Raw genomic sequence first — 21,801 nt, forward strand, 5'->3', positions numbered from 1 at the left:
TGCCTTTGGCCCAGGGCGCGATCCTGGAGACCCGGGATCGAATCCCACGTCAGGCTCCCGGTGTATGGAGCCTGCTTCTCCCTCTGCCTGTGTCTCTGCCTCTCTCTCTCTCTCTCTCTCTCTGTGACTATCATAAATAAATACAAATTAAAAAAAAATGCCACGTGCCCACTCGTGCCAGGGCTCCCACCGCCCTCGGCGTAACAGCCACCATCCTTCCTTGCCTCAGGCCTCCAGGGACCCCACGAGACACTCTCATTCCCCCGTGCTCTGGAGCTCCAGCCACACTGCCCTCTTCGCGGGTCCTCCAGCGTGCCCAGCGTGCTCCTGCCTCAGGGCCTTTGCACTTGTCCCCAAGGCCCCAAATCGTCTCCCCCACAGAATAAACACGGCTTGCTCCCTCTTTTCCCTATAATAGTACCTCTTGAAAGGTGTCTTCCCTGACTACCCTGCCAGGAACAGGAAGCCCACCGCTGCCCGGGCACTCCTCTCCTCTACAGGACCATCCACCTTGACATAATATGTGCGTCATTCGTTGGTGTGGTTCTCGGCTCAGTCCTGGAGGTTTCCGAGAGAGTGGGGATTCCAGAGTGCTTCGTCCTCTGCTGGGTCCCCAAGTGTAGAACGTATGCAGAGCGGACTCGGAATAAATACTTATTGAAGGAACACATTTAGGAGAGGCATTTAGCGAGGCTTGTCATGATCACACTAGCAGGGCTTCAAGGGATCCTTTCAAGCTGCAGTCAGAGGGCCCCCAGGGCGCTGCGTGACCCTGAGAGGTTGGGCAAGAATCCATGTCGTGGGGAACAGCCCCTCCCTCGAGGCACAGGCATGGCTGCTTCTCCCCCAGATGTGGGCCTGACCCCAACCTCACTGCGACATCGGTCCCGTCCCATGACAGATGTCCCACGTGGTGGCACTCAGGAATATTTGTCCGTTCACTGACATGGTTGCTTTCTTGGCTTCTGCGATGCCCCCATGAGGCAGGCTCTGTAACCCTCATCCTAGAGATGAGGAAACAAGGGTAATGGGGCCTGGAGCCCCATCCAGCTCATCTGGGACCAGCCAGCTGCCACTTCAGTGCAATCAAGCCATCAGGATAAGAAGACGCCACAACCAGGCCAGGCTGTGGCATCTTCTTATCTGGAGACACATCCTCCCCATCCTGATCATTCAGGTCAGAAATCACTTTTTGATGAGCATGGCCTGCTGGGCGATGATGCTCCCAGGACCCCTCGGGAATGATGTCCTCAAAGGGCTTCCTGATCAGGACAGGGGTTGAGACAGAAGGTTCTAGAATTGGTGGACTAGATCCAGAGGGGCAAACAAGAAGGATGGGCATCCTGGCAGCTGGACAAAGAGCAAAGCTGTCCTGTGCCGGCAGGTGGGCTTGCCTTGGCTGAGCCAGAGGGCAGGGAGATGTCAGCAGGGAGGGGAATAGAGGGAAGTCGGGCAGAGAACAGCTGGAACATGTACCTTGTCACCGTGAGAAAAGATGTCAGGGAGCAAGTGGCAGCTGCTTTGGGTCAAAGCTTCCAGGGGTGTAAGGCAGGGAGGGACACGAGAGCGCAGGTGTGTCAGGGCCCACATGGCGTCTGATTGTGTTTGCCAGGCTGGCATTTCGGTCAGGGTTCCACTGGGGAAGCAGAACCAGAATGAAAGTCCAGCAAAAGAAACAGGACCAGCATGAGGGTATAATAAGGGATCCATTGCAAGGAGCGGGTGTAGATGACGATGGGGCTGGCTAGGCAGGTCCAGAATCCGTGGGGCAGGCTGTCGGAAAGACCTGGAACCCTCAGGCATGGGCTGAGGCTGCTTCACAGATAGAATTTCTTCTTCACTAGGGATTCCCAGGCTCTGCTCTTAAAGCCTTTCAACTGATTAGACCAGGCCCACCCAAACCATCCAGGACAACCCCCCTTACTGACAGTCACCTAATGATGGATGTGAGGCACGTCTACTCCTCCACCAAAGCACCCCTGAGGACTGGGCCCTCGCCGGGTGGACTAGGCCCTGTCATGAGTGCAGTCCGAGGCAGGCTGTCCCTGCCCAAATCTCCCACCTGCTCTCCCTCACTCATTCTGTCCCAGACATACTAGCCTCTTGCTGTTGCTCCTCCAATGAGGCAGGCTCCCCCCCACCTCAGGGCCTTTGGACGTGCTGTGCTCCTGCCCGGAGCACTTGCCTTCCGGGTAAAAGCAAGGCCCCTCCCTCACCAACTTCTAGTCTCAGGAGGCCTTTCCCTCCCAGGCTCATCTAAAGTAGCCTCCCCACCATCCCTCTCTGCCTCTGTATATTTTTTTTCAAGAGATTTTATTTATTTATTTGATTGAGAAACAGAGATAATGACAGAGGGTGGGGTCGGGGAAGAGAGGGAGAAGCAGACTCTCAGCTGAGCAGGGAGCCCGACGCGGGGCTTGATCCAGGACTCTGGAATCACGGCCTGAGTTGAAGGCAGATGCTTAGCTGACTGAGCCACCCAGGCACCCCAAGCCTGCTGCATTTTTATCAAGAAGCATGGACCACACCGCAACACATTATATATTTATTTGTCTGTTATTAACTCCTAGAGCGCAAGGTCAGAGCAGAGATTTACTCTGCAGCTAAAGCTGGTGTCTTCAGACTTGAGCTCTTGGCACCTGGGAGGAGCTTTACACACATTTCTTTCTTTTTAAGATTTTATTTATTTATTCATGAGAGACGTACAGAGAGAGAAGCAGAGCCACGGGCAGAGGGAGAAGCAGGCTCCATGCAAGGAGCCCGATGCAGGATTCGATCCCGGGACCCCAGGATCACGCCCTGGGCCGAAGGCAGGCCCTCAACTGCTGAGCCCCCCAGGTGTCCCTTAGCACACATTTCCTAAGTGAATGAACGAAGGGGAGGTAAGATGTTCACAAGCACCTCGATTAGGTCTTACCAGCTTCTGCCTTGAATGTCTCCCCCTGACCCTGATCCGACCGTTCAGACCGTGTTCTCTTCTTTAAAAAAACCAAACCAAACCCACCTATTGCTTCAGGGAGTGAAGTTTTTAGGACCTTCAGGGGTGGGGGCGGGGAGGCAGCCGTGAGCACAAACTGGAGATTCTCGAGATTTGCCAGCTGAAGCCCAGTCTGTATCGTGTCCCCGCTTGTGGCGACGTTGCCACTCGCCCGAGACCGAGACCCAGACAGTGAGTCCCCCACCACCCACCTTCCCTACTGCTGGGTTTAAGCAACTGCTCACTTTTTTTCAGGAGAACAGGACATTGCCCCCTGGACAAATGGCCCTGTTTCTTGGGCTCTGCGGGAACCGGCTGGATGTTTCCAGCTTTGGAAAAGTGGGATTTCCAAAGAGCCCTGCCGCCTCGGCCGGATGGGGCCACGGGCCACCGGTGGCCAAGCCACGTTTCCACGTGAAGACTAGAGTGTTCTTCCCAGATTCCCAACGAGAAGCTTCCCCTCTGGCCTCCGGCCTTCTAGTCTTGAGTTAACGGCTCTTATCCTGAGCTTGCAACATTTGCGGGATGAGCTTGCAGTGAGGATGAAGCCACTTCTGTTTCGGAGATTTTTTTGCTTGAGGTTTTGGGGCCAGTGAGGTTTGAGAAATGGCAGTGCTCATTTATTAGAATGAAGGCACCCGGCTTTCTCCACCACGGCCCCTACCCAGGTCCCTTTCCAGAAAGGTCTAGGTCCAACTTGGGCTCTCAAACGCTCTATTTTTTTTATTTTTATTTTTTTGCAGAAACTCTGTTCGAAAATGCTCCCTGATTGAAAGAACAGGGTTGCAGACTTAAAGCAAATTTCTTCGCCGGCAGGGAGAGAGGAACACATGCAAATCACTGGCCTCCGGGGTAAATGCATGCTTTCAAATAGGATTTCCAACGGAGGGGATGACTGATGTAGAGATTTAACAATTCCTCCTCGAGCGGAAAAGAGGGCAAAAAGGAAGAGTTTTGAGGCTTGGAGTCAATTCAGGACACTTTACATACATCTTGCACACGGCGGGCATTCGGATCCCCGAGTTCTAGTTACCTGTGCGGGAGGGGAGGGCTCTGACCCTGACCGGCACGACCTGGCTTCGCCCAGAGATGTCACAGCACCAACAGCACGTTCTGCTTTTTTTTTTTTTTTTTCCCCTCTTAGACCTTGCGGTGACATCACGGTGACTACCAGCAAAAGGTATTCTCGGATCCCGGTTTTGTTTTACGAACTGTTATATATTAAACGCTGCCCCTTTGGTGAGAGCTGTCAAAACAGTTTCATGTAATCTTCCCCGGGAGAAAGATCTCTGTGATGCCACATAACTCAGATTATACAAATAACTGTCAAGAGCCATTAAAATCAGCGGCAGAGGCGGGTGGGGGAGGGGAGGGGGACGCCAAGGCACATCCTCGCTGAGTGCCGTGTCGCTCACGTGGGGGAGCGAGAATTCCTCTTTGTCTGAGGTCCCCGGGCCGCTCATCAGCTTGCTCCAACCGGACAGAGGATGCAGGTTCAGGCCCGGAGGGGGGGCTCTGGGAGACTCACCCCCGCCCCCGCCTGATTTGAATTCAGGACCGTCATAGACGGTGTCTGTGTCCTTGGAGGACCTACCGAACCTCTCCGGGCATCGCTCCTGAGATCCCAGAGCTGACCACGTGGGTGCTGGAGGGGCTGATGATGCCAGATGATGCCCCTCCCGCCCCCGCCCCCCACACTCGCACCGATCCTTGAGGCACAGCGGGGGAGGATGTGCCTGGTGCTGAGGAGACCCAGGGTGGCCTTCTGTCCTCCACTTCACGGGGTCTGGGCACACGCCGACTTCCAGATGCCCCGTGGGATGAGGGCCTGAGGAGGAGCCAACAAGAATCTTTGATGCAACTGAGGTTTCAAGTGTGTCGTGTTCTCAGAAAGTGGGAACAGGCCCCGAGCCCTAGAGATGACCTTCCCTGGTCCCTGGGTGACCAGCTGACTCAGGGAGCCCAAGCCCATCTCAAGGCCATCCTTCTGGGATGCCCCATGGGACTGGGGAGGCCCGGCTGCCCCACACCTGCCCCCCAGGAGGGATGGGGGAAACCTGCCCTCTCCCACACCCCTGCTGGGGTGCAAAGCAGAAACAGCTGTGGGAATGGGAGCTGGCTTTTGTCATTAAAAAGCCCCCATGAAGCCAAATAATCCTCCACTCTGGGCAGTTAGGGGCAAAATTCTTTGCGGCAGGCTCAGCAGGTATATCCCAAAGTTCCCAGCACCGAAACCTTTTCTTTTGCTGGAAACCAGGCTTGGCCTGATCTCGGGGGCTCAGCGAGGCCTTCACTCACCTCTGCTAATGGATCTCTAGTGACACGCAGCCTGGCCTGGCGCAGAAGCAAGAACGATCTTTCTAGAATTGGAATTTGGTGTGACTTCTCTCTTTGGAATAATTCAAAGGCTGCTAGTACCCAAGCCTTGGGTACTTGACTGGAATTGGGGAGCCGGGGGACAGGAAACTGAGGGGCCGACGCCAACCAGCCCGGCTTCCTCTTTTGCAGACCCCTGCTTCACCCTTAGCCCCAGCCTTATAATGGGTGACGCACATTCCTCCCCCAATACTTTTTCTCACTTCTGTTCCTTTGTTCCTTCCATCCCCTCTGCTTGGAATTTCACTTTCAATTCTCTGGTTAATTTTTACTCATCTTTTGTCGCCAAGCCAGGGGTTCTCCCTGAGAAGGCCTCCCCTGATACCCCCAGGCTGGGCCAGGAGTCCCCCCACACTGCAGGGTAACCCCCAGCCTCATCCTCCTGCCCTGTAGTGCTGTCCCTCCTTCTCTCCCACATGCCCTGGCTGCACAGTACATACCCCAGGGAGACTTCCGAGCTGAACTACTGCCTGGACCCCACTGTCTATCAGGGCTGTTAGAATCTCTGAGGGCAGGGCCTGGGCACTTGTGCTTTCCAAATGCTCCTCAAGGAGAAGCACAGTGAGGGCTGGGGACCTCACGCTAGACCCCGAGCCTCCACAGGGCAGAGGCTTCCCCCTGCTTGGGACAAGAACAGGGGTGATGATGGGACCGGCAGGGATTTCAGTCCACAAGCAGAGGTATGCGAGAGAGGTCACCGCGTTAGTCTTCTTGAGTTAAACTTTATTTTTTTTTACTCGAAGTGCCCTTTCTCAGGGAAAACATCCCATCTCACCTGGAATCCTCATCATCAGGGAGGGTGATGCCCCCTGGCATGAGGGCTTGGGGGCAGAACAGACACATGGTCCTCAGTGACTCACGCACACCAGTTGCCATGGAGATAACAGCATCCCTGTCTGCAGGGCAACCTTGAGCTCTGATTATCTCCTGTTTCTATGGCTTGCTTGGAGGTGAGGATTTTTGCAAGGGTGCTGATGGCCCCACCTGCCAGCCGCGCCTCAGGGCCAGTCTTCTCTGGGCTCCAGCAGCACTCAGAGAGCAGGGTGAGCCTGAGCTCAAGTGGGGAGCACTCTCCTCCCTGCTTTTCAATCATGGTTCACCTCCACCCACGAATCCTCCTCTCCCTCCCCTTCAGCTACCCTGCGACCTCTCTAAATTCTCCTTTGCCTTTGGAAAACAAAAGCCAGAAAGACTTGTAAGCCCCTTTCTTCCCTCCTCCCTACCTCACTCCCCTGGGACAAAGGAGCACAGAGGAGGCAGGGGCAGGAGAACAAGGAGAGGAAGAGATAAATGCCTAAAACTAATACCCAGAATCACTAGAGGTAATAGCTAACATTATCTCATTTCATCCTCAAACCACTTGGGACATAGCTCCCGTCATTATGCCCATCTTCCAGATGAGCCAAACGAGGCTCAGAGAGGTGAAGTCACCTGCCCAGCATCACACAGCTCAGAAATGAAGATCCACAGTTTCCTCCCAGGTCTAGGCCTCCCAGGTCTAGGCCCCACCTCTCCACTTCCATGCTGTTGCCACCCCCGAGAATGACCCGCCCCATTGGTGGTCCTGCTTTCCGTGAGACCTGGCTCTTTCTCCAATTTCGATTCTTTTCTTCTTTTTTTGGTCTCCCCATCTTATGTATATCTAAATGTATTTATTGTCACTTTAGGATATTCACTGGCTTCACGATAACATCTGCAATGTGAGAGTAAAGAATCCAGAGTCATTTTTATAGCTCGGAAACGTTGTTGTGCACATTACAGTAGAGAATAGACTTAACTCCTGTCTGACTCCCTCTAGGGGACTTCACCCAAGAAAATCTGTGCTTATAAACAAGAGCTCCAGTTCAGTTCTCCATTCCACAGAGAGCGAAAACCGAATCCATAAAACCCTCATCTCCTTGCTCTGCTCCTCTGACCTGCCCTCACCCCCTCCCACAATCCCCCCACTCCCCGCCCCCCCCCCCCCCCCGCCAGGCAAACTGTGGTTCATCTGAGCTGTTTTGTGTTACTCCCACACTACTGTATATAAGCATCTTTATTTTTGTAAGGGCGAAATTTATTGTTATTTATGAATTTACGAAATTGAAGTTTTCTTATTGAGTCTGTACTTTACCCATGTTTTCCTTTCTTCTTGTTTTCTGATTCAAATCCTTTGGTCACTTAAACACTCTTTTTCTTTTCCTCCCAAAATTCTGGACAATTTTAGCCTCTTCTTTTCGGGGTTTTGACGTTTGAGAAAACATGTAGGTCCATGAGTACCTGCTGCTGAAAAGAATCCTCTGGAATGTCATTTTGATTTGGTGAGACCTTTGTCGACAAGTTCGTGCCAGAGGTCACCGAGCACTGATAGTGGGGGGTCGGCCAGAGCCCAAACAAGTGAATATATGTCAAAAGCAATTTTCTGAAAGTGCTTGTCTCGACAGGCAAGCCCTGGGCCCCAGCGGTTTGTCCCCCAATGCATTCAAGATGTTTCTCTCGCCAGGGCTGTGGGAAAGACCCTTCCAGATGTCTTCAGGAAAGTCCCGCCCTCACCTGCCCGCCCAGCAGGTCACTGCAGAGCTTTGGCTGTCAGCCGCCTGGTGGGTGTTTACTGAGCTGAGTTTTGCTCCCAGTTAATTTACTCATGAAATTAATTGTTGCTTCACGGGTATAGAAGTTGATGCCAAAGCTGCACCTGATACCTTTCACATGGTCATTTCCTCTGCCCTATTGGCAGCCCTCATGTCCCTCTCCCACCCCCAACCCAAATGCTGGGTTACCCCATCTCTCAAGTCTTTGAATCTTTTTTAATCAATAGGGTGCCCTGTATTGTCAGCACTGATTTATTTTTTTGAATAGATAATTTTCATACTATTTAATGTGCAGATGTGCTAAGAGGGGGAAAAAGCTTCTATTCAGCCCTAGACTCCAGCCAACTGGCTCCCCTCCCAGAGGAACTACTATTAACAGTTTCTGGTACTCTTTCAAAGACACTAGGGATGCCTGGGTGGCTCAGTGGTTTGGCTCAGGGCATGATCCCGGGGTCCTGGGATCGAGTCTCACATCGGGCTCCCTGCAGGGAGCTGCTTCTCCCTCTGCCTGTGTCTGCCTCTCTCTGTGTGTCTCTCATGAATAAATAAATAGAACCTTAAAAATAAAATAAAATAAAATAAAAGTCACTTAATGTGTATGTCAGCAAATACGGGTATATTACCCCTTTTCCACAGGACACAGGGTGATGTTCTTTGAGGGGACCCCATCTACTCTGGGCAGGTACTTTCCACAAAGCTGGCATATCCAGTAACCATACCGGATAACATTTACCAGGGCTTTCTGAGATGGATCCTAGGCTGGGCCTACTCTGTTCATTTTCTCCCTTTATTCTCATCATAACTAATGAGTTAGACGCTATTATTATCTCATCTTTGCAGATAGATCAGAGATTCAGAAAGATTCAGGGCCGTGTCTAAGTGATATGACACACAGCTAACAAGTGGCCAAGATGGGATTTGAACCCAGGTTTGTCTGATGCCAGAGGTCCCAGTGATATGTTAGGTTGTCCTAACACAGACCAGATTCTTCAGTTCCCATAATCTAGAACAGACTATAGGGGTACAAGTCATTGGCTATCTAATGCTCACACACTGTGAGCCAAGCACTGAGCTAAATGCTCAGGGTGCAAAGAGTCAGCTTCTCTAGAAAGAGGCACAGTCTCTGTTGCCAACCTCTATCAGTGAAAATAGGTAAAGTGTTAGACATTGTGGGTGATTTTTAAGAAGCTCAAGAACTGGCCCAGGGCCAGACAAATTCCAGGCTGCTTCCTAGCAGTCACGGTGAATTCAGAATGAACATGAACCTTAGGATTGTCACTTTTAAGGATGTGAAAACTAAAACTTTGGAGAAAAGTCTGATTGAAACTACAAGTCAGCTTCCCAGCAGCCTTCAGAAGGAAAGGAAGAAGGCCCCTGGGTGGCTGGCTCAGTGCTTGAGCCTCTGCCTTCAGCCCAGGGCGTGATCCTGGGGTCCTGGAATTGAGTACTGCATCAGGCTCCCCGCAGGGAGCTTGCTTCTCCCTCTGCCTGTGTCTCTGCCTCTTTCTGCGTCTTTCATGAATAAATAAATAAAAATCTCAAAAAAGAAGAAGAAGAAGAAGAAGAAGAAGAAGAAGAAGAAGAAGAAGAAAGAAAGAAAGAAAGAAAGAAAGAAAGAAAGAAAGAAAGAAAGAAGAAAGAAAGAAAGAAAGAAAGAAAGAAAGAAAGAAAGAAAGAAAGAAAGAACCAACTCAACTGGGAGATGTAGATGTGGGGAAATGAGGGCTGAGCCAACACAAAGCCTTCCCCCCACCCTCCACACCCCAGTAAAGATCCCCATGGTGTGGGGTGCAGGCAGATGAATGCTGGGGAAAGTACACTAAGGAAACTGTTGTGGGGTCCTAAATCCTGGGGATGACCTTATTCATCTCTCCTATCTCACTTCCTCACCACTTCCTCCAGGAAGCCTTCCCTCCTGACCAGGTGGAGTTGGTTCCTTCCCCACCCCTCATCTCAGATTCCCATGGAACCATGTGCTTTTTTTCTAACATAGCAGTCTTCTCTTAGAATTGTAACTCTCTGGTCTACTGACTGTTTCCTCCTACATCAGAGGTCTGCAAAATAATAATAATAATAATAATAATAATAATAATAATAATAATTTCTTTTTTGGTAAAAAGTCAGATGATAAATATTTTAGGCTTTCTATGCTTTCCATATGGTTTCTGTCAGAATTGCTCAACTCTGTTCAACTCTTCATTGTAGCGTGAAAATAGACATAGACAAAACATAAACATCAAGAGAGGCTCTGTTATAATAAAACTTTATTCATGGACATTGAAATTTGAATTTCATATAATTTTTGAGTGTCACAAAATACTGTCCTTCTTTTGATTATTTTCCCCCAGGCTATTTAAAACTATGAACCCTTTCCGTAACTGTGGACTGTCCAAAAGCAGGTGAAAGGCCTACAGTGGCAGTGGCGGTGGGCCAGCAGCGGGGGGGGGGGGGGGGGGGGGGGGGGGGACACCCAGATCTAGATGCCACTGTAACTTTTAACCAGTGAATTCCCAGGGAGCGAAGCCTTGCAGAGAGTGTAGTTTGACGACTAGTAGTTGAAGGCATAAATTACACAAGGGGGGGAGGTAATGGTTAGAGACGAACTTGTCAGAAAAATATTAAATTTGCAAATGGGTTTTATTTGCTCTGAAGTGTCATTGCTTTTTCTCCCCCGCTGAATGTTATGAAATGCTAATTAGCTCCCATCACAACCACGGTTCACAGATCTGTTTGATGTCCTTTGTCGGGGTGTGTACACAGCACTCCACACTGCAGCCCGAAATAACTTGGCTCAGCCACGGACAACTGCTCAGCTCCACGTCACGGAGACCGTCCAGCTAGGAAGGGTGGCCCGCAGGAGGGACCAAGCTGGCAAGAAGAAGTAAAATCAACCTCGGAAAAGTCTTGTTCCAAGTTCGTGTTGCTGCGCTGGGAGTGAGAATTTCCAGGGGACTGGAAAGTAATTCACCCGTAGGAAGTTCACGCGCTGGGGTGCCTGACACGCCAGGGTCTCCCCTGACCTCTCTGGGGGGTGGTGCACAAGACAGAGCACCCTCATCTTTCTCTGACCGCAGGTTTCATTGTCCCTCCTGGGCACCCATGGAGTGTTGGTGAGCAAACCCCCTGCCACCCAGTAGAGCTCTGCACACCAGAGTCTCCCAACTCAGCGCTACTGACATTGGAGCAGGATGCTTCTCTGTGTGGGGGTCCGTCCTGGGCACTGTAGCATGTCAGCAGCATCCCCGGCCTCTACCCACTAGATGCCAGGGGCCACCCCTCCGCCCCCCTTGGTTGCAAAATAAAGAAATGTTTCCAGGCATTCCCAAACGTCCCCTTGGGGGCAAAATTGCCACCCACTCTCACCCTGGCGGAGAACCCGCACCGAGGATCAGCCATCCTGAATGCAAGTCTTCAAACTCTGGTGAGCCTGGGATGGAAGTTTCACTAGCTTTTGGCAAAACAAGAAAGAAAGAAAAAAAAGATACCAGAGTGAGTTTTTTACAGGGTGAAATGTGATTGATGTGAAAAAATCTTTTTCTGAGATTTTCCTATTTGGGCCTGCAAAAATAACTTTTGTGAAGTGATACTAGCAGATGGCAGCCTTTTTTTTTTTTTTTTTTCCATAAATGCTTATACCTGGCAAAGGCAGGAGTTGGCAGTCTTATGCAACCCACACATTTTCTTTTCTTTTCTTTTCTTTTCTTTCTTTCTTTCTTTCTTTCTTTTTTTTTTTTTTAAGTTTTGCTGTAGTGAAATTCCAGGTTTGGGGAATGCTGCATCAGACAACTGTAAGAGGGAAATTGGGTTTTCTAGTCTCTCTCCTAAAGAACTCCCAGCTCTAGCACTTCCTAGCAATTTGGCTTAGTTTTTTTTTTTTTTTTTTTTTTCCCAACTAGATGGCAGAGATAGTAATTGTGCCCATCTCATAAGACTTTGGGGAAGCATAGGCTTCGTTTATATCCTAAAGATCCTTCAGCTTAGAGCCTGTAATTCATCCAGATTCACGTAAGCCCGGGATAAATGTTAGGGATTATTATTATTATTATTGATACCTTCCAGGTCTTTAGGGTATATATAACAGTGTGGTTGTATCGTGCTACCCAGGGGCTCCATTTCTGGCAGGTTCTACAGCCCGACACGTCATCCCATGCCAAATAAAACAGGGAAGGTGCCTGCGTGTCCTCACCTCTGCACTCAGGGAAGTGCAAACCCTTCCAACAGTCTTTCCCCCTGCAGACCTGCCCCCGATAGAGCACATCCAGGGAGAATTACTGACTCACAACCTAGTTCCAAAGAACCAACATGTTGGTGCTGGCAGAGCCCTTTAAAGACGCATGTCATTCAAACGTCCGCGGCACTGGTAATTACAGGGTAGGGGACATGCGGGTTGCAGGAGGGAGCAGGGGGTGGTCAGCGGCCTCCTGCCCCTTCCTTTTAAGCGCTGCTCATTGTGAAATGTTTATCTCTCGCTGACAACCCTGGCGGCTGCACCTCCTCACCAGCTTCCAAGTCGGTGGCTGTGACCCCCAAGGGCCTCTCGGCTAGGCTGGTCCCCCGGCTGCCTCTCCTTTCCCGGACCCCTGGGCGGGTGATGGATGGGGGCAACCAGGTGAGCCCCCCACCCCGGGGCATTTGCTCCTGACCTCCTGGGCGCCCAGGTGCCGATGACATCCGATGTTCAGGGTGGGGGGGACTCACCCATGTTCACTTTCCGTGGAGGCCAACGTCCTGATTCTCAGAAGAGGAAAACAAGAACACGTGAGAGGCTGTCTCCCCTGGAGCCATGGCCACGGGAGGAAAAGTATAAATGAGTCAGAAACACACGGATGAGATTTTCCCCATGGAAAACCTCAAAAACCATCTAAGAGGCAGTAAACTTGGACTGTGTCTGTGCTCCGTGTTGAGCAGCTGAGAAATTGTGACACGGCCAGAGCGGGGACATCCTCATTCCAGATGGCCCCATCATTCCTTCGTTCACTCGACAAATAGTTACTGAGCCCTCCGACGTGTCCAGCGCCGGGCCGGTCGCCGGCAGACAGGACCCCGGGTCGTGAGTGAGAGTAGACGGTCAGGCTGGGGGGGACCGGTGGCCGCCAGGCAATTCAGGGAGTTCTCCTTGCGAGCCGGGCTCTGGGGGAAATAAAGCAGAGAGATTTATGGAGTGTTGAGGGGCTGTGAGGGACCCCCTTTATTTGGGAGTTTGCCCAAGGCTCTCTGAGGAGGTGACATTTGACCTTTCTGACTTTCCATCCATGTGGCCTGACCTAAAATCACAGGGCAGGTGGGGGAGATGGCATTTGGAGGAAGGAAAGAAAGAACAAGCTTGCAAAATCAGCAGAAGCCAGTGCCTGACTTTCTTAGGGTTTTTTTTTTTTTTTTAAGATTTTATTTATTTATTTGTGAAAGACACACAGAGAGAGAGGCAGAGACACAGGCAGAGGGAGAAGTAGGCTCCCTGCAAGGATCCAACGTGGGACTCGATCCCTGGACTCCAGGATTGTGCCCGGGGCCGAAGGCAGACGCTAAACCACTGAGCCACCCAGGGATTCCCTTCTAAGGGTTTTTTAAAAGTGTTTCCTCCCCCTTAATTATAAAAGCATTGCGTGTACATTGTTTCAAAATTCTAAAAGCAAACATCTTTTTCCTTGGGAAAGTTTACCAACAGCTACCTGAGTCCAGTTGGCTTCAATGTCCCATCCTTCCTGGGTGAGATGGATGAGGGGAGGAGGAGGGGCCCGGCGGAGCAGGCCTCCTGTGGGGCAGAGGACGGTCCCAGGGGGGCATTGCTTCCCCCACCGCCCCCACAGGAGCTCCCCAGCCTCGGCCTACCCACACCGATCACTCTTTCCCAGGAGTTCCCCAATTCTCGTAAGAGTCCCATGGGGACTGCACTTCAGAGTTTGCCCCTGTTCTCAGTAGATACACAAACTGTGTAAAGCAGGAAGCAGTTAGATGGGCGACATCTCAGAGACGTGCGGGGACTTGTCCAATGTCCCCAGCTGGCAGGTGCCAGAGCCAGGACTCAAACCCAGGCCTTCTGCCTCCAAGTCTCAGATTCTCTCCAGCCCCCACCGCTCACCCTTCTTCGAGATGGAATCCACCTGCCCGTGAGATGTCCGAGCTCCGTGGTCAAGGACGTGCACAGCCTCTCCCAAATCTGCTCTGGAAAATCGGCCCCGGGTGAGCAGGTCTTTCTGGGGAGCAGCCCCAGCGGGGGGAGTTGGCCCCGAAGCAGACAGCCTCAGGGCCAAGAGAACACACAGGGCAGGTGACAGAGGTGTCTTCTTTTGAAGGAAGCCTGCAAACGGAGGCCTAGGAGGGGCAGGCAGGACATTTCTTCTCAGCCCTGTGTTAGCAGAGCCACCTGCCCTTGGGGTCCCAGCACCCTGTGTCTCCCCAGGTCTCATTGGGGTCTGGGGATGGCCGTGTGCTCTGCTCCCCAGGGGCACCCACCGATGCCAGCCACCTCCAGTCTGCTCATTGTCTACCCCGGGCTGCGGACCCCAACCCAAGACACAGGAGGCTAACACGGCTGTAAACCGAGGAATTAAGGCGAGGATTTTCTTGTAAAAAGCTTCGTTGCCATTTCTACCAGTTTGAGTGCCAGCTTCTCAACTCCCATCAGGCCCGCTTCCTCCATCCTCACTGCTGATGTACAGATACCTCGCGACCTGTCTTCTCCTCCAGGCACTCATCCCCACACCTCTGGACAGCTATTAAGGGATTTTCCTAATTCCTAATTCTATATCCCTGAAAAAAAATCTGACACCTGGTGGATTGAGATTTTTATTTATTTTATTTTATTTTATTTTATTTTATTTTATTTTATTTGCCTTCTACCTCAAGGGTTGGGAAACTTGCTGTAAAGAATCAGACAGTAAATATTTTAAGCGTTCAGACCATCCAGCCTCAGTTTCAACTGTTCGCCTCACCCGGCCTTTGTAGCATGAAAGCGCCCTTGGGTGATATGTCAGTAGATGAACGAGGTTCACCCAGAGTTCGGGGGGTGCCGGCCACGGGAGTCGACTCTGGCTGCTGGTAGAAGAGACATGGGGGAGCCACAAGGCTGTGTAGAGTGAACGAATTAATGGATGAATGATTGAACGAACGATTGGGGGAATATGACGTCTCCTTGGGACCGGCTGTCTGGGAGCTCCACGGTTGTCCTGCTGAGCGTCACCACCCAAGCGGCTCTTTGGAACTCGTCTCCCCCTGCTGTTGACAGCATGTGGTTGTGGCCTCAGGGTCGCTCAGTGTGGGCACAATTAGGATGGCAGCGTTCACCACCTTTAGAGAACTTTTCATCTCGTGCCTTTGGGGTCATTGCAAATGCCTATAAAATCTCCCAGAGAGGCACGGGGAGTCCCACTGTGTCCCCCACCTGGAGCAGAAGTGCAGCCTCCAGCCCAGCTGGCCTGCATGATCTCCACCTCAGTCTTGGGGTGACTTCCCCGGGAAGAGTCGAGCCCGTGTGTTAAAATCCAGGATCCCTGCATGGGAGAGGGCAACATTCATGACCTTCCTCCCAATTATACCAACCCCCCTCGGAGAAGTGGGAGCAGGGAGTATGACGCCCAGAGATTCCCAAGGCATTGTCAAAGAGATTTTCATGAGAACTTCCAACGCTGGCTCTGGAGTAGCAACACTATTCCTATAACTACTTCAAGGACCTCAGGACTGGATGACCTCTTCCTCATAACTTTTGAAGTGTGCGGACTTAAAAAAAAAAAAATTTCCCAACATGCACTGATCATGGGGGCTGAGCTCAGGTGCAATTAATTGTATTGCTTTCAGAAAGATGGATATCTTCGCCTTCCCAAATTTCTAGGTCCTGAGTGACTTGGCCATTTCAGTAGGACGCAGGATGCTGCGATCCTCACTTTACAGACAGATGAAGCAAAAGCAAACATTCGAAGAGGCTGCGCCTTCCCCTCCATCAGCGACCCCTGCTAATCATTCTCCCGTTACAATCTCCACATATCAACTCTGCCCCCCAAGGAAGAACCCCTTCTCTCACCAGATGATACCTCTTGAACCAAGTTGAAATCAAAACTCCAGCAGATTTGAGCTTGTCCTAGGCAGAAGCCGTCGGGAAAACGGTTTCCATGGGTACAGATTTTGACATTATCAACTGCAAATATTCAGCACCCCAGGATGACAAAACTCCAGCAACTTCAAAGCTGTTAAGGATAGCTTTAGGGCAAATTTTAATTAAAATTAGATAGCATATATGAAAAGCATCTAATTTGTACTCTATAAAAGAGTTTGGGAAGCACAGCTCCGGAGCCTCAGGACCGGGGCTGTAACAATTATGCTGTAACTTTTCACAGCACGATCACAACATGTTAATTTGTTAATGAGTCAGTCAGAGCAGAAGAGAGAGCTCCTGACGGGGAGGAAAACATACAGATTGCATTTACATTTCTATTTTTAAATACATTAAATGTTTCAAGTCAAACTAAAACTTCACATGAAAGTTTTGGATTTCTACTGATTTTTTTTTTTTTTTAACTCAGATTGCCTGGTGAGAGGAGAGTATTAAGATCCTTGGGATTTCTTGGAGAGCACTAAGTGATTTCTTTATTTGAAGGTGGCTGTAATTACATACGTGCTAAATGCAGCCATTTAGAGGCGATGAAAAGTAGCCTTTTTTTTTTTTTTTCTCTTTTCCTTTGTGAAGTTCTGGCCCTTGTAATAAACTTGGACTCAGGAAGGAGGGAAAGTGAGGACGGAGACCACTAGACATTTCACTGTTGGTGACTCTATTTCTCAATGTCTTCAAAAGAAAGAAAATTGAAGGAGGAAGGAAGGGAGGGTGAGCTGGGGTGGGCCTCAGGGGGTGCTCACTCGGGGTCCTGGTGACACCTCCTTTCCTTCTGCACCTGAGCTGCCTGGCTCCCCGCCCCCGCCGCCCCTGCCCTGGACCACTTATGCTGAACTCATGAAACTCAAGCTAAGTGCATCTGATAAAAATCCACCTGACACAGGATGTGCAGAAGGACATGCAGCGTGCAAAGTTGTTGTGGCTTTAAGAGATTGCAAAGAGATTGTTGAACTTTTGCAGATTTTACAAAACACGCCCATGAGAAGACATTGCAGGGGCCTGGAGGGGCTTGTCCTCAAAGCAGCTCCACCTGCAACATCTCCTTGCTCTTCACCAGCCCCGAGGAAACAGATACCAATTATCAGTCTGCATCCCAGAGAGGAAGTGATTGAGGCACAGAGCAGGTACCTAACTTGTTTGGGGTCACACAGCTAATAAGTAACAGAGCTGAGATTGGCGTTGATGCCAGAACCTAGGTGTTCACCTCTGCTGGCCCCTGGCCCTCCAGGGAGGGGTCTCCTTGCACTCAGTCTTCTAAAAACACTCACTAAGCCCCTCAGAGCCTCGGTCAGTTATCACAACCTATTTTTACCTGCTCAGAGTTCACGGGGGCAAGTCTGCAATGGGGCACAGGGTGGGCCTGTGCACCTGTGAGCCCCAGTTCAGACCTCCTGCTGGTGCCTCGTGAGGCCCTGCGCACCCTGCACTGGGTGTGGGAGCTCCTGCTGTAGGAGATGCTGGGGCTGCCCCCAGAAAGCCTGTGGTCCATGGGCAGAGCTGTAAGCAGAGCGGTGACCTCCGCGGTGGTGTGGCCCATATCAGGGTCACAGGAGAAATCGCCCCGTGGCCTGGGGGACTAGGGGGACAGGCAGGGCAGGTGGACTGCTCTTGGCTGGACGTCCTGAGGCTGGAGTTGGAGAGAGGGAGGCGGGGATGGATACAGAAGGTGCAGGCCTGGGACCCAGGGACTGACACGCATTCATCCAGTTGCTGATACATCAGGGCAGTTTCAGCTACAAGTGATCAAGATCCCCTAAGGGGAAAGGGACGGGCTAGCTTGTGTCACTGGAGGGGTCCCGGGAGATGCTCACAAGGTACAAGGACAAGCTGGAGGAATCCGGGTCCCTGGGAGGAAGCAGGGGACTCCCCATCCCATGACATCCCTCCAGCGGCCCATCTCCATCTCTGCTGGTCTCAACCTGCAGCCTTTCTGCCTCATTCTTGCCTCCAGCAAATGGCACTTCTTCCGGTAAAGAACACCGCTGACGAAAACTCTGGCCTGTCCCCTCAGATGCCAGCAGAATTCTTTCTCCCAGCCAGTGCCCATTAGTCCCAAAAGAAGGTCTCCTTGGTCCAGCGTGGCTTCCATGACAACTCTTGGACCAATCACTATGTCCCCCACTAATGCAGGGACATAAGCTATTATGATTGCCCAGCCCGAATCTTGGGCATGGTCCCAATGACCAGAGGGCAGCGACCAGAAAAGGAAAATAGAAAAGTTTGCTAAACTGGGTACATACATACATAAAATTAGACTGATTTGTCTGCATAGCCTACCAGCCAATTCATTCCACTGGGTAGACTAGAGCATAAGGGACTCATCACCTTCATTCACAGGAAATTTACAATAGAGCTTGAGAGACAAGTAATATTTAGGTTTTTAAAAAAATATTTATTTATTATTTTAGAGAGAAAGCGATAGAGAGAGGGAGGCGGAAAGGTAGAAGGAGAAAGTCTTTCAAGCAGATTTCCCCTCTGACTGGGGAAGCCCCAACCGTGGGGCTTGATCCCATGACCCATGAGATCATGACCTGAGCTGAAACTAAGTGTCCAATGCTTAACTGAGCTACCCAGGTGCTCCAATATTAGGTTATTTAAAATGATCTCAAGAGGCATCTGGATGGCTCAGTCAGTTGAGTATCTGCCTTCAGCTCAGGTTATGATCCTAGGGTCCTGGAATCCAGCCCTGCATCAAGCTCCCTGCTCAGCCAGGGAGTCTCTTCTCTCTCTCAAATAAATAAATAAATAAATAAAATCTTTTTTAAAAAAAAATCTCAAACCTTGGATTCAGCAATGGAGTCTTAGATATACCAAAGCATGAGCAATGAAAGAAAAAAAATAGGAAAAATTGGATTTATTAAAATAAAAAACTTTGAGGTATCAGAGGACAATATCAAGAAACCGAAACAGTAGTCTACAGCACAGCAGAAAATATTTGCAAATCATGTATCTAATAAGGGTTTTCTATCCAGAATATATAAAGACCTCCCAAACTCAACAAGAAAGACAAATGACCCATTTTAAAAAGTGGGCAGAGGATGTAATAGACATCTTTCCAAAGAAGATGTGCAAATGGCCCATAAGCCCTTGAAAATAGTCTCAATCTCATTAGTCATCAGGGAAATGCAAATCAAAGCCATCTTGAGATGTCATTTCATTCCCATGAGGATGGCTATAACAGGAATTTTTTAGAGAGAAAAATAGTAAGTGTTGATGAGGATGTGAATAAATTGGAACTTTGGTGCACTGCTGGTGGGAATGTAGATGACGCAACCACCGTGGAAAACAGTTTGGCATTTTCTCAAAGGGTCAGCGTGGCATTAGCACATGATCCAGGAGTGCAATTTCGAGGTAGGTATGTGCCCCCAAAAATGAAAATGGGGGCTCAAACAAATACTTGTCCATTAATATTCATTGCCACATTATTCACAGTGGCCAGAAGGTGGAAAAAATCTAATGTCCACCAACATATGAACCTATAAGCAAAGTGTGGTCTATACATAAAGTGAAAATATTAGTCAGTCATTAAAAGGGATGGAGTTCTGATGCACTGGAACTGAATTCTGAAACCATTATGCAGAATAAATTAACCAGACCCAAAGGACAAATATTGTATAATTCCACTGATAGGAAACACGTAGAGGAGGCAAATTCATAGAGAAGAAAAGTGGATTCCAGTTACCAGCGGCTGGGGGACGGGAGGGGGAGATTATTGCTTAATAGGCACAGAGTTTCTGTTTGGGGTGTAGAAAAAGTTTTGGAAATAGTAGTGATGGTTGCACAACACAAATTTAATTAATGCCAGTGAACTAAACAGCAAATTTTATGCTGTGTGGATTTTATCCCGCAAAAAAATTTTTTTTAAAGATTTTGTTTATTTGACAGAGGAGAGAGAGAGAGAGAGAGAGAGAAAGACAGGGCGCACAAGCAGGGGGAGGGGCAGTGGATGAGGGAGAAGCAGGCTCCCCACTGAGCAGGGAGCTCCATGTGGAGCTCAATCCCAGGACCCAGAGATCATGACCTGAGGCGAAGGCATTGGCCTAACCCACTGAGCCACCCAGGCGTCCCCCTCACAACAATTTTTTAATATGATCTCTAAGAGTCGTACTAAAGGGGACACCTGGGGGCTCAGCAGTTGAGTATCGGCCTTCAGCTCAGGTCGTGATCCTGGGGTCCCAGGATGGAGTCCCACATCGGGCTCCCTGCGTGGAGCCTGCTTCTCCCTCTGCCTGTGTCTGCCTCTCTCTGTGTCTCTCATGAATAAATAAATAAAATCTTAAAAAAAAAAAAAAAGAGAGAGAGAGAGTCGTACTAAAGAATCCAGTCCTATTTCAGGTCTTGAAACCCCAAGGAACGTCCCTGGAGGAAGCTTCTTGGGATACTTGCTTTTCCTCTCTCTGAGGAGCACATTGTATTGATCCACCTACCTCCATCCCATGGGGAGTCATAGAAGAAAATCCAAACACAAACACACATGCGATCTTTGGCTTCGCCCGTGCTGTCCCTGAACTTTGAGCTGCAGTTGACCTAGAAGGAATGAAAAGAAAAAGATCTCTTGGACTGAATTCTCTTGAGGTGATAGCTGAGCTGAGCTGAGGGTCTGGTCTGGCTCCGCCTGACACGCTCTCGGCCAGTTCCAGGCTTATTCTACAGCAGCAGCCCCTGCATCAGAGGGTAGAGCCCCAGATGCTACTTTCTATTTTAGTTTCTGGCATAAGGGCCTATGTCAGCATTGTTTATTTAAAAAACAAACAAAAGCCCAAAGGTCAGATAACAAAAGGTTGAATAAATGAATCACGGCACAGTATGTAACGACATAATCTGCAGCCACAAAGAGTGATGTTGCAGAACCAATATGAATAAGCAAATTGGTTGTATAAGCATATACACCGTGCTAGGCCCTGTGTAGGCATCATCATATTTAATTCCCCCTCCCAACTACACTGTGGTGAAGGTGATATGGATAGCCCCGCTTGCAGAGGGGTAGACTGAGCTGCAGAGAGATCACATATCTCTTTCAAGGTCATCCAGCCAGTCTGGCAGTCCTACATGACTCCCTGTCTCTTTTCCAAATCTGGCACTTCTTCTTTTTTTTTTTTTTTTTGAGATTTTATTTATTTATTTGAGAGAGAGAGCGAGCAAGAGCAAACACAAGGGAAGGGGCAGAGGGAGAAGGAGAAGCAGACTCCCCGCTGGGCAGGGAGCCCAACACGGGGCTCATTCCCAGGACCCTGGGTTCATGACCTGAGTCGAAGGCAGATGCTTGACCAACTGAGCCACCCAGGTGTCCCCCAAATCTGGCACTTCTAATACCTGCTCCGGGGTTCTTTAGGAATGCATCCAATGAGTTGGAGAGACGCTCACAATATATTTAGTGGACAAGTTTAAAACATTATGTATTTCTGAAAGAAATTTAGTAGTGGACTGATAGGCACAGAATAAAACACGCAAGGATATAAACCAAGAGTTTACTATTAGTTGTGCCTTGGAGGTAGAATCAGGGGTGACTTGTATTTTTTCCTTCGTGCTTATTTATATCATCTAATTGTTCTATTTCTGTGTTGCCCAATTCAGTAGAAGCTAGCCAGATGTGGTTATTTGAATGTTAACTAATTAAAATTAAATACATTTAAGGCCGAGTCCCTTGGTTTCATTAGTCACGTTTCAAGGGTTCAGTTGCCACACGCAGCAAGTGGCTCTCGTGTTGGCAGTGCCAACGTAGAACATTTCCGTCATCCCAGGACATTCTGATGGCACCGATCTGTAGTGACCAT

General features: G+C 49.8%; 2 long non-coding RNA genes across 2 annotated transcripts; both read right to left on the minus strand.

Annotated features, from left to right (window-relative positions):
• Window positions 1-10,541: 10,541 nt before the first annotated feature.
• On the minus strand, window positions 10,542-11,378 carry LOC119865567. The gene is made up of 2 exons (XR_005377417.1): window positions 11,287-11,378; window positions 10,542-10,791 (listed from the first exon to the last, which is right to left on the minus strand). It is a non-coding gene; the product is annotated as an uncharacterized LOC119865567 (long non-coding RNA).
• Window positions 11,379-14,760: 3,382 nt separating this feature from the next.
• Window positions 14,761-20,658, minus strand: LOC119865568. The gene is made up of 3 exons (XR_005377418.1): window positions 20,455-20,658; window positions 15,941-16,116; window positions 14,761-15,413 (listed from the first exon to the last, which is right to left on the minus strand). It is a non-coding gene; the product is annotated as an uncharacterized LOC119865568 (long non-coding RNA).
• Window positions 20,659-21,801: the final 1,143 nt, after the last annotated feature.

This window comes from Canis lupus, chromosome 24, assembly GCF_011100685.1.
Source record: "Canis lupus familiaris isolate Mischka breed German Shepherd chromosome 24, alternate assembly UU_Cfam_GSD_1.0, whole genome shotgun sequence".
In the NCBI taxonomy this organism is placed as follows: Eukaryota; Metazoa; Chordata; class Mammalia; order Carnivora; family Canidae; genus Canis; species Canis lupus.